Source organism: Diceros bicornis, chromosome 20 (genome assembly GCF_020826845.1).
Source record: "Diceros bicornis minor isolate mBicDic1 chromosome 20, mDicBic1.mat.cur, whole genome shotgun sequence".
In the NCBI taxonomy this organism is placed as follows: domain Eukaryota; kingdom Metazoa; phylum Chordata; class Mammalia; order Perissodactyla; family Rhinocerotidae; genus Diceros; species Diceros bicornis.
The window spans coordinates 38,802,435-38,815,800 of NC_080759.1; positions in this window are offsets into that span (position 1 = coordinate 38,802,435).

Sequence of the window (13,366 nt, forward strand, 5' to 3'; positions counted from 1 at the left end):
TTTAAATGTGCTTTTCTTAAATAAGAAATGTTACCTTTATAAATATTACTTAATCAGAGTGCCTTGTATTGTCTGTAGGAAATTTCTGCTTTTAGGTTTTCTAGTTTCTTCCTTTTAAATTTATATTTCTTCTTTTGTGCCATACTACTAGAGTTCATCTTGATGTATTACTTTCTTTCTAATGACTCTAAATGCATAAATATTATTTTTACTTTATTGTTTTTAAATTTATTGATTAAATGAGCGAGCATATAAATGAAAAGGGACTGAATAATCATAGGAAGATGTGAATAGAGTATATCTGCATATGTTGATAGAGAATATGCAATTCTCTATCAACAATTTTATTTTACGTTTAAATGAAATGACACAAAAAATTGTCTCAGGCATTCCGTTGAGGACTAAGATATGTTTATGCTACATATAATATACATCTGCTCAGAAGAAGAGAGAGAGAGAAAGAGAGAGGACAATGAACTATACATAAAGTTAATCATTAGGGTACCACTTAGTGTGGATATTGTCTCAGCTTCTAACCCCATTGGTCTGGTGTTTGGTGAGGACACCAGTGCTTTTCAGATTCCAAATTGCTTTACAGGCTTTATTCCTGCTGAATTCAGATCAACTGCTGAAATCTCTTATAAAATACCTCAGGGGCCGGCCCCGTGGCTTAGCAGTTGGGTGTGCGAGCTCTTCTGCTGGCGGCCCGGGGTTCGGATCCCGGGCGCGCACGGACGCACCGCTTCTCCGGCCATGCTGAGGCCGCGTCCCTCACATACACATACAGCAACTAGAAGGATGTGCAGCTATGACATACAACTATCTACTGGGGCTTTGGGTGGAAAATAAATAAATAAATAAATAAATAAATAAATAAATAAATAAATAAATAAATAAAAATTTTTTTTAAAAAAAGAAAGAAAATACCTCAAATTTTAATTGTGGTGGGGGTAACAGAACACTAGCTTATAAATAGGTTTAACTTTATGTTGTATTTATAATCAGGGATATTTATTTCTCATTCAAAATGAGAAATAGGCAGTGATGATGAGGAAAATATATATTTTCATGTGTTTCATAAACAAAAATATTAATTATTTAGGACAATATTTTATTTAGTTTAAACAAAACCATTTAAATTCTTGATTTCATTTAATAATACTTTTCTCATACTTGAATGTAAGCTGCAGAAGGACAAAAACTTTGAGGTATTGTCCACAGCACATAGAATGGGGACAGGTATGTATTTGGCCCTCAATGCACACATACAGTAAATGAATATGTTGAGTGTGAATGACAGAATCAACTACTTATGACTCATAGACATGACAGAATATTGTTGGAAAGAAAAGGTAGTGGGAGAAGGGGGCAAAAGAGAAAGGGGCCTAGGGAAAGAGAGAGGGAGGGAAGGAGGAAAGGAAGGAAGGAAGGAAGGAAGGAAAGAAGGAGGGAAGGAAGGAAAGAAGGAAGGAAGGGAGGAAATAGCATTATAAAATGCATTTCCTCCTGTTTGGAAAGGTATTACATTATATATAGAATTCATAAACACCAAGCTGAATTTCTTTTCCCAGTTGGAATAAAAAGGATTCTTATGTCAATTTCAAATTGAAAATCTCTTTCAATTCTTCAAACAGTTGGTAACCTGAATGTTTGTAATTTGAATAAAAAGTAGGATGATTTCCAAGGAGAAATTGAGATTTTAAAATTCAGGTCTCTCAAATGGGAATAGAAGAGCAGTTCTCTGTTTGTGAAATGCGTCGCCTGCTGTTTTCATTAAACAGTAACTGTGCTTTTTTTTGAACCTTTGCCCCATAAAAATGGAAAGAAAATAAGGAAGATCAAACGAATTCAAGTCAAACAGTTGGAGTTTTTGGTATAGCTGTCGTATTTTCCCAAAATGTCAAGTACTTAAATGCAGATGGTTTATGCTCACTGCTATTTTAAGAGTGACATTCCTTGGATTGAAGCTGATATTGACGAAAGTGATGCACATTACCACCTCCTCAGGAGCTGAGAGAACTCGCCTGTAGGAGAAGCATAAATGCAATGCAAGCACCTGCTCTGAGCTGGAAAAGATGCTGTCTGGAAACATAAGCTGTTTGCTTCCCTAGCTATGCCATCCGGATTACCTAATGAAGAGCATATAAGCAAACAAATTATGTTAGATCTCAGCGTATAGCAAAAGCAGACAATTCAACAGACACTTATATTCAAGATCGGTTTAACTATTAATATATTTGCAATGAAATTTGCAAACATTCTGCCTAATCACATATTTTCTGTTCATTTTTTCAATTAATTTAAATGTTCTGTTTAATTTCTATAAATTATGAAATGATAAGATAGTTTGCAAGAGCTGATTACAAATTATTAAATTATGTTTCCAAGGTTCTTATTTTCAAAGGCATATTGTATTTATTAACAAATTATTAACAAATCCAATCCTTGCACTTGTATGGTATTTATTTATTTATTTATTTATTTATTTTTATTTTTCCCTCAAAGCCCCAGTAGATAGTTGTATGTCATAGTTGCACATCCTTCTAGTTGCTGTATGTGGCACGCGGCCTCAGCATGGCCAGAGAAGTGGTGTGTCGGTGCGCGCCCGGGATCCGAACCCGGGCCACCAGTAGCGGAGCGTGCGCACTTAACCACTAAGCCACGGGGCCAGCCCATGTATGGTATTTAAATTATGGCAACATATTCTAATCTAGAGATCTGGATAAAATATGTGGAATCAAACATCTTGTTAAAAGTAAAAAAATCATTTTCTCTATGATGTTGAGAAACAGAGTAGGTAAGAGACGAGACTTGGGAGCCTAAGTATCCAGTTTTCATCCCAGGGTTCTTGTGGGTTAAAGGATATACATGCTTATTACAGCACCTCTCAGACGGTACTATATACAGTTTATCCTCACTGTTTGCAAATTCTCTGTTTGAGAATGTGTCTTCCCGCTAAAATGTATTTTGAAACCCCAAATCAATACTCACAGTGCAGTCATGGTCATTGGTGGACATGTGCAGAGCGCTAAAAAATTTGAGTTACCTGACATGCATATTTTTATCTGAGATCCAACAAGGCAATGCTCTGCCTTCTCATATCAGTTCTTAGACTCTAAATAAGTATCCTCTTTGCGACCTACTTAGTGCCACATTTTTTTGCATTCTTGGGCTTTTTGTTGGTGATTTCGCTGTTTAAAATGACCCCAACCGTAGTGCTGAAGTGCTGTCTAGCATTTCCAACAGAAAACGGATGTGATATGCCTTATGGAGAAAATATAGATACTCTCCATTTGTTAGAGTAGCTTTGATAAAGCTACGTATTATAGTGCTGGTGGCCATGACTTCAATGTTTATGAACATATTCGATAAGATGTCTTTAAAGAGAAACACATATAAAACAAGGTTATGTATTGAATGGTTGACTAAAATGTTCTGACCAGAGGTCACAGAAACTTAACCTTGTATTTTCCCTAGGAGCAATGATCTAGTATTCACTAGGTTATTTTTTGGCAGTGACATTCTAGAACGTAACTACTGTGAATAATAAGAATCAACTTTGTATATAATATAATATGAAATATATAGCAACAATTGTAAACATTATAAATTGTATGCGTGTTTGCTACGAATAATGGTTAATTTCACTTTATGTGTCAACTTGACTGGGACACGGGGTGGCCAGATATTTGGCCAAACATTATTCAGAGTGTGTCTATGAAGGTATTTTTGGATGAGGTTAATGTTTGAACTGGTGGACTGTATAAAGAAGATTGCCCTCCCTAATGTGAGTGAGCCTCATTTAATCAACTAAAGACCCAAATAGAACAAAAGCCTGAGTGAGAGGGAACTCACCCTGTCTGACTGCTGTGAGTTGGTACATTGGTCTTTTCTGGCCTTTAGTCCCGAGCTGAAACACTGGCTCTTCTGGATCTCAGATCTGCCAGTGTTCAGACTGCAACTTACACCATCAGCTCTCCTGTGTCTCAGGCCTTTGGACTCATACTGGAACTACACATCAACTTTCCTGGGTCTCCAGCTTGCAGAGAGCAGATCTTGGGACTTGTCAACCTTTATAATTGTGTGAGCCAATTCCTTATAATAAATCTCTATATCTATATCTATCTATCTATCTATCTATCTATCTATCTATCTATCTATCTATCTATTCATCTATCTTATTGGTTCTGTTTCTCTGGAAAACCCTGACTAATACACTTTTGCTAACTCTCCTTCATATATTTATATACGTGTGTGTCTGTGTATAAATATGTTTGTTATATATGGGACACGTGTGTGTGTGTGTTGCTGTTGTTGTTCTCTCTCCTCCTTCCCAAAAAATCATATTGAAATGATAGTCAAGTAGTACGGATTACAATAAAGTCATAACGATAATGATGGTATGGAAGTAAACCAGAGACTGTAAAGAATTTATGGATGACTATACACAAATTGAATTTTATTGGTAGATAAACTAGAAGAAACAAGTTCTAGTCCACTGCACTGACAAGACTATGATGTACCTTTTCCTCTCAAGAGAGACCCATAAATGTCCTGGTCTTTATGCCAAGTAAATATTAAAAATTTAGAAATTAGATGGGGAGCAATCATAAAAGAAACAATGAGCAGTGGTTAAAACTAGAGACATGCTCAAAATAAATGTCTTCCAAAGAGTGCAAGAATTCATGGTATGTGTGCTGGTGCCCAAAACTTATTTTTGATTAAATGGAAGGATGGCTGATGGACAGAGGGGGCTCTCAGACTCCATATCTGAAAGGCAATAGTCCACATAGGCAGGGCATACCTTAAGGCTCTTAATCAAAGCGGAGAACAACAGGACAGCAGAGAAAATATATGCCAGTGTCCTGAATGGGTCAACTTAACAATACATACATAGGAGTGGGCGGCAAGGAGAGTCAAACATACAATGAAAGCAAACAACACAAAAGAGAAAGACTATGATGGACAAACTGATCAATAGACTCTAGATGAAACAGCAATAAATCAAGAAACAAAAGAAAATTTAAAAAATGATTGAGATGATAGTGATGATGTTAGTGATAAAGATAATAATTATTCAGTCAGCCAGATAAGAGAAGTCTGAAAATATATAGTACCACTAAAAAATGGAAGTAGTGTTAGGAAATAGGAACAATCAGAGAACAAGAATGGAGTCTTGAACGTAAAAACTGAAAATGATTTCTAAAATAAAACAAATGCATGGAAAGGCTGCATATCAAAGACCATGAAGTCAGACCCTTGCCAAATGTAGAAGTAAATGAGAAGATATGGAATGTAGAAAAGAAAAATTCATGCACATGAAGATACAGACCATTAGATATACAATTCCTATAATAGGTATTCTAAAATGAGAAAATAAAAGGGAAATAATAATCAAACAGATAGAAATTCCAGACCCTAATATCAGAATACTATAATAAATTTCAGTGGAGGGAGGAAAAAAAAGAAACAGGCATTTACAAATGAATGAGATTCATATTGGTGCCATAGTTTTTCTTTGGATTTTAAATTGCAAAGCCTTAGTGGGGAATTATTTTAAAATTGGAATTCTGCACCAGAAAAAATAATCAAGTGTAAGGCTAACTAAACAAATTTGTAAAATGCATAATAGTACTGAAGAATTACTTAAGTATGGTGCCTAGCTTAAAAAAAATCAAAAACAAGGGAAGAAAGATTTCAGAAAAGTTGGAATTAATTTTAAAAGTGCAATTGGAAGGACTGCCAGAATGTTTCTTGTGCCATATGTCAGAGAAGTAATTTTGTTCAAATTCTAACAGAAATCAGAGGACATCGTCCTCGAGAATGAAGTGGATTTTATCTTAATGGAAGGAATAAAATGGTATATAATTATTCTGTGAACTACAACAACTAATCAAAATGAAATTCTGAGGAAAATAAATCCCCAAAAGGGCAAGAAACATATTATCCAAATAGAAAATAAAACCTTTGGCATAAATATAATTATATTATTAAATACATACAGAAAACCAACCTATTGTATAAAATTTATATTATATTATAAAATATGAGGCAAGAAAGGAAGATGAGGAACAGTATAGAAAGTTAAAATCTCTATCTTTCGGGGTCGGCCTGGTGGCATAGCAGTTAAGTTTGCCCTTTCCGCTTCGGGAGCCCTAGGTTCGCCAGTTCGGATCCCGGGCACATACTCACTGCTCATCAAGCCATGCTGAGGTGGCATCCCATATAGAAGAGAAGAGCTACTACTCTACAACTATGATACACGACCATGTACTGGGGCTTTGGGGATAAAAAAGGAAAAAGAGGAAGATTGACAACAGACGCTAGCGCAGGGCCAATCTTTCTCAAAAAAAAAAAATATCTTTCATTACCGTAGTCAACATTTTTATGGTTATTAAATTAAAAATACTATAACTGTTTAATTATTATTTTTAAATAATAATACTAAATATTAGGGGTGTTGTGGACAGAATTTTGTTCCCCCTAAAATTCATATGTTGAAGTCCTAACCCCAGGTACCTCAGAATGTGATCATATTTGGAAACAGGGTCTTTACAGAGGTAATCAATTAATATGAGGTTATTAGGGTGACACTAATCCAATATACCAGGTTCCCTTATAAGAAGAGGAGATCTAGACATAGATATAGAGGGAAGACAGAGGGAGAGGACTGCCATCCACAAGCCAAGGAGAGAGGCCTGGAACAGATCCTTCCCTCACAGCTCTCAGAAGAAAACAATCCTGCTGATACCTTGATCTCCGACTTCTGCCTCCAAAACTGGGAGAAAATACATGTCTGTTGTTTAAGCCAACTGGTCTCTGGTGCAGCAGTCCTAGCAAACTAACATATGAGGAAAGCAGAATTGCATCCGTTTGATTACCTCTAAAAGTGGGCCTAGGAGGATTTCTGTGTGGTTTTAATATAACTTATCTCCATCTCCATCTCCATCTCCATCATCTCCATCTCTACCTTTGTCTCTACCTGTATCTCTATATCTCTATGTCTGCCTATCATTGGTAAAGTTAGGGAGTTACAGTGTTAGGAGAGAATGAGCTAAACTGAAAAAACCACATTTTTTCATGGGCTCTTTCTGCTTCATTTCAGAGCATATGACTAATAGATTTTAATAAAAATGAAATCTCTTTTTATGTAAGTAAATTTGCATAATACTATTCTCAAAATATTTTCTATTTTCTCTTTTTAGATCTACTTTCCATAGTTTTCCTTGTTTTGTTTGACAAATGCTATTTAAGATTCCTCTCAGAATTCATCATCAGAAAAGCCCATTATAAATGCAACATGAAAAATAAATTGAAATCAGTTCTATACTAGCTATATTAGGTAAAGTATTTTAATGAGAAATATACTTCTCAGAATGAATGATTTTTTTCCAGCTTCTGAAATTTCCTTTTAGACATTGAAATGGTAAAACTTTTCACATCATATTTTCATAAAAAAGAAATCTGGTTATCTTAATAAGTGTAATGGCTCTTTAACTTGTGATCTTTTGCACCAATAAATGTTGTTCTGAATATATGCTCTTTAATAGTGTTCTATATAGTAACTTTCAAAGGAATTGTGACAATAATTTTTATTGAAAAATAATTTATCTCTCAATATCTTTGTTCTGTTTTCACAATTAATATTTTTTTAGATGCAAATATTCTATATCATCCTGATCTTTTCTAAAATCAAGGTCTCAAAAGTACCAAAAATATTAGTATGGAAAAAGCTATCAGCAGCTGTATTTTTGTAAAATAATACCAAATAATAGCTCACTGGTTTACAGAATGCTAAAGCCAAATTATTTTGATTGACAGAATAAATGATGATTCTATTGGGAAAACATAACCTCACATCTCTGACTGGTAATTGTAACAATAATACAATCTCTTTAAAAAAGGAAAAAATACCAATAATGTAGTTGAATGTACCAAAAGACATTATCGTGTTTCTAATTATTGTATTTCAACAGTTAGTGAAAAATGTTATATTTTCTCTTTTCCTTTTTAACCTGGATTTTTAATAAATAAAATACAATTTAGATTTGTTTATTTAAAATCACTATTTTCACTCCTAAAAAACACACTGCCAGTTATAATCTGACCAAACCCAAAGACTACTTCTGCTAATAATACAATTACTTTTGTTCACATAGTCTCTGAAAAAGCATCAATGTTCACAGCATCATTTCTGTTGATCGTCACATATCTCTGTCAGTTATACACAGTAGGGATTATTTTCTGTTTTGGTTCTTCATGAGGAGGGGTAGACCCAATTTGAGAATTGTCATATGTGTGGTGGAAGGGAAGAGAGTAGAGGACCTGGGTATATGACATGGGGATTGTTACTATGCAGTATATGCACAAGAGATGAGGTAAAAATTCAAAAAGAAAAAGGCAGAGATTCAAGGAGGATGTCTTGAAAAATTAAAAAAAGAGTAGAGTACATGAAAATCAAGATGTATAAAATCAACTTAGCTTTTACGTTGTCTTGCAGTGTTTCAAATTTTTTTCTTATTATTTTTTAATCTGTTCTCAGTTCTCAGTTGCAATAGATGGATAGATGATAAGTAGGTAGGTAGGTAGATAGAATTCAAGTTCCTTAAACATATTTCAGAATAAAAACAAAACAAAACAAAAAACCCTGCTACGGTCTGAATAGCAGACCTTTCCAAAAATTCATATATTGAAATCCTAATGCCCAAAGTGATGGGGTTAGGGTGGGGCTTTGGGAGGTGCCCAGGTCGTGAGGGTGGAGCCCTCATAAATGAGATTAGCGCCCTTATAAAAGAGACCCCACAGAACTCCCTAGCCCCTTCTGCTATATGAGCATACAATACGAAGTCTGTGACCCAGAAAAAGTCCCTTGTTGACCATGCTGTACCCTGGTTTCAAACTTCCAGTCTCTAGAACTGTGGGAAATAAGTTTCTGCTGTTTGTAAACCACCGAGCCTGTGATATTTTGTTACAGCGGCCCAAACGGATTAAGACAATGTCTAACCATTTTAATAAACAAACACTGCCTGTTTAAAACAAAAAGAGGCTGTTTGAATGAACTTTTGAATAAGGCATCATAAACACTAAAATCAGGGTTTAGGCAATGAGTCATCTGAAAGGAAACTTTAAATGGATAAATTTATATATTTGATGAGTATCTTAATAGAGTTATTTTTTTTTAATGAAACTCAAAGTGTAAAACAATATTCTGGGGACCTGCAAATTATCTTCTAACACTGGCTCTTATTATCATGCAGGCACTTGTTCTCTGATTTCCAGTCAGGACTATAGTGGTGAATGTCATTGGTCTCCATTTCCATCTTGAAAGATAGACATGACAGTAGAAGTTTGGAAAGAAGCAAGGATGAGTGGTGGCAGGGAGTTAATATACATGGATTAGATTCTAATATTAGTTGAGCTACTGGTAATGGTTTTTACTATTATATCACATACTCAAGATGCATTGCTAAATTAATATGTAAGAAATACAGAGCTATCCAATCTTTTATAAGCCTTTCATTTCAGCACTTTTGGAAGCCAATTTCCATGCTCATTTTCCTGGCTCCAGAAAATGAAATTGAAGTGCTACAATTTATCCCTGACTAACCTATTTGATATTAAATATGCTCTTGGAACCAAGTATAGCAAATATCACTTTGTAAATTAGTGTTACTGGGACTGTTTTCAAAATGCCAAAATAATCGCATTTTTTTGTATTTTGTCTAATTCTAATTTTTCTTTCTGTCTTTAAGCTACTGTTGTTCACACAGTTTATTTAAAATGTCAGTGCTGTTTTATAGAGAGATATAAGTTGTGTAAACAAGCACTTTTTCAATTGAAATAACAATGTCAATCACTATGGACTATATATATATAGTGCAATATATATATAAATAATATGATATATAAATATATACTTATAAATTATATATGTCATATAATTCTAACAAATGATCCTGAGATATTATAAGAAATATATTTAGTTAGAATTACGATCTTCAAAAACTTAGATTTGTGTATTTACTCTCTGGGAATCATCTTTGTGATTTACACAAAATATTTTCATCGCATGAATATACTTTATCAAGTTTGGATAACATAGATAATTATTATAAATAATGAATAATTATAGGTAAACCTTTACTACAAAAAAAATAAATATATAATTTAGGTCCTGTGCCACTGTTGACATGCGATGATACTATACTATTCTATATTATAACCAATAATTCTTTGTTTTATATATATATATATATATCTGCAGAAGATATACATACATATCAACAGAATATAAATATGTATTGCCTGGTTTGTATATAGGCATATACAGGTTAAATATAGGTTACCTAGTTTATTCTAAATAAACATACTTGTAACCTGATCTGCATAGTATTTTTCTTGCTAATCAGCATTTAAAATCCTTGTGGCTATAAATAGTACATGCTGCTTTCTGCCTGTCAACAAATATGTAAAACTAAGATGAACTATAATGATCTGAGACACTTCACTTTCTCACCATCATAACTAATGTGTGTGTATGTGTGTGTGTATCATGTACTAGATACTATGTAATATAAAACTGGTTGAGTGCTTATGATTTGCCAAGAACTCAGCCAACCTTTGTACTCTAATTTTCACAACAATCATATAAGAGACAATACTCTATTCCTCTGTACAGAAGAAAAGGAAGAGTAATACAAAGACAAATCACTCTAATGACAAAGACCACTGTGTCATCAAAGTAATCACAGTTCTAATCTATATAAATATTTCAAAATATTAAATTATATAAATTATTTAGTCAATGATATATTTGTTGATACTCAAAGTATAATATGATATCTTATTTAGCACATGGATATGTCTTATTAATTGATACTAAACTGAAACTCAAGTATAAGTTATTACCTACCACTTTTTTTAGGGGAGGAGTCTGTTGTATATTATTACCAAGACCTGTAACTCCTATTACTAGGATTAACAAAACTAATACACCTAGTAGATCCCCAACAGAGATAATCAGAAGTAATAAAATTGTTTTAATATTTACTGCTTAATAATCACTTAAACTGCTTGTTAAAAGTGTGGATTTTTTGGCCTAATTCCTGAAAATATTAATACAATAGACTTGACAGAGCTGTCCTCAAATCTGCATTTTTATTTAAGAACCCATGTGATCATTGATTCATGAGGTTCATGGGCCACATTTTAAGAATAATATTATGGATGAAATAATTTTTTATTATCAGTTTGGAAGTTCACCCTCAATCCTTCTCAATTTGAATTATCTTACACTACTGAACAGCACCAGTGAATGTATTTGTCCAAGTCATTTACTTTTTAGCAGATGAAAAGTGACTTTTCAAGTATTTATATCATATCATAGTGAATTGATATGGCTTACAAAATACTTTATGCTCTTTTAACTATTTTCTTTTCCGCTTCATGTTTTATTATTCCTCAGCATCTAATATCTCCACTCATGTAATTCAACTATGTTAAACTACTTTCAATCTCTGAAAATTCTATTTACTTACTTTCCAATATCTTTTATTTCTTATACCTGAATAACCATTAGATGAAGATTTTCATGCCATTCTAATCAGGAAATCTTTCCTTACTCTTGACGACTTGGCGTGGCGCTCTCCTGATGTGTCCCTAGCATCCTGAAGGTAGTGCTGTTGGAGCACTTGGTCCACTGAATTGCAGTTGTTAGTTTGCTTTCATCCTATCTCCACTCTGCAAAAATGTGTGCATTTCTACACCCACAGCAATTCACATAATGCATTGTGCTTGGTAAAAACACAATGCTTTTTAAATAAATGAAATTTTATGTTGGTAGCTTCTTTTTAGTTTTAGGATTCACCATTTTTCTGAATTTTTTTAAAATTTATTTTTACTTTCCTTACTTTGGGAATGGCAAGCCAGAAGAATTTTAAAACTTCAAAATTATTGTCATACATTATTTAAATAATATATTTTTCTCCTGAATAATAAGATCTGGGAGACAGGGGTTATACTGAAAAAAATTTCTATGTATAATGATTGATTTATAGTATGTACTTAATAAATATTAAAATAAATGAAAAAGTCATAGATTCTCATTCTTAAGACTCCAAGTATAAGTGATACTAAAAAAGTCAATTAGCTTTTTAGCATCACTGAGTGAGATATACATTTTTTTTAAGGTGGTCTACTATGGATATTTTTTTTTTTTGCTGAGGATCATTGACCCTGAGCTAACATCTGTGCCAATCTTCCTCTATTTTGTGTGCGGGTCACCACCACAGCATGGCTGAGTGGTGTAGGTCCGCACCCAGGATCCAAACCCAGAAACACGGGCCGCCGAAGCAAAGCGTGCCGAACTTAACCACTACAACATGGAGCCAGCCACCTACTATGGATATTTTACATATTAAATAAGACATTCATACTTCATATTATAATAAAAAGTAAGGTGTAAAATATCTGAAGAACACTCACAAGTTATATAGAATTCTGTCAATTTTGCAGATTGTCCTCATTTATTAACATTTTTACTTGTTCAGTTTCGTATATTGTCCCCAAACTTTTAAAGAAAAATGACAATAGCAGTGAAAATTTCAGTGCTAGCAAGAGGCTAATAACAAATAGTCTGCTTTATTTGTTCTTACTAATAAATTATGTGGCACAAAGTGAGAAACATATTTCCAGAAATTTCTGCCTAACTCATCATCAATGTCTAATCAGTTAGGTAATTATTACAAATGAGAGCCAGTGAATTTTCTTGGTTTATGAGCGAGAAACAGTAAAGAGCAGGGAAATTAGAGCAGTAGTAAAAGTTAAAAGAAACAAAATTATGTATCTCCATCATGCCTTAACTATGTTGATCGTTAGCCCCATTCATCCCCTCTTCAACGACTGCTCAGTGGAAAGCACAATCTATTTGCATGTGTGCATGCTTCCCTTATAAAGTATGCGATCTTTAATGTTTTGAACATCACAGAAGTTATTCTCATATAACATGTCACCATCTATTATTAGCCAATATAATTCACTGATTCATGAGTTCATCAGCAATTTATGTGGACTTGCTGTGTTCCATGCACACCACATGATGGAGTGGAACAAATCATTTAACGAGCAGCTCAAGCTGGGTATCTCGGTTTTCTAAGGTCAGATGATTATTTAATTTTCCACAGGTGATCTATTACATTGGATAAATGTTTGTTTTAGTTTTCACCGTAATTTCCTGTGTAAAGGTGATAATATTGTATAACAATGAATAATCTCGAACAGCACCTTGAAAATGAAAAAAAAGAATTGTCCAACTTAGTGTAGAATGACTTTTTTTGATCTGAAAGTTATGTAAACTCAACTCCTCTTC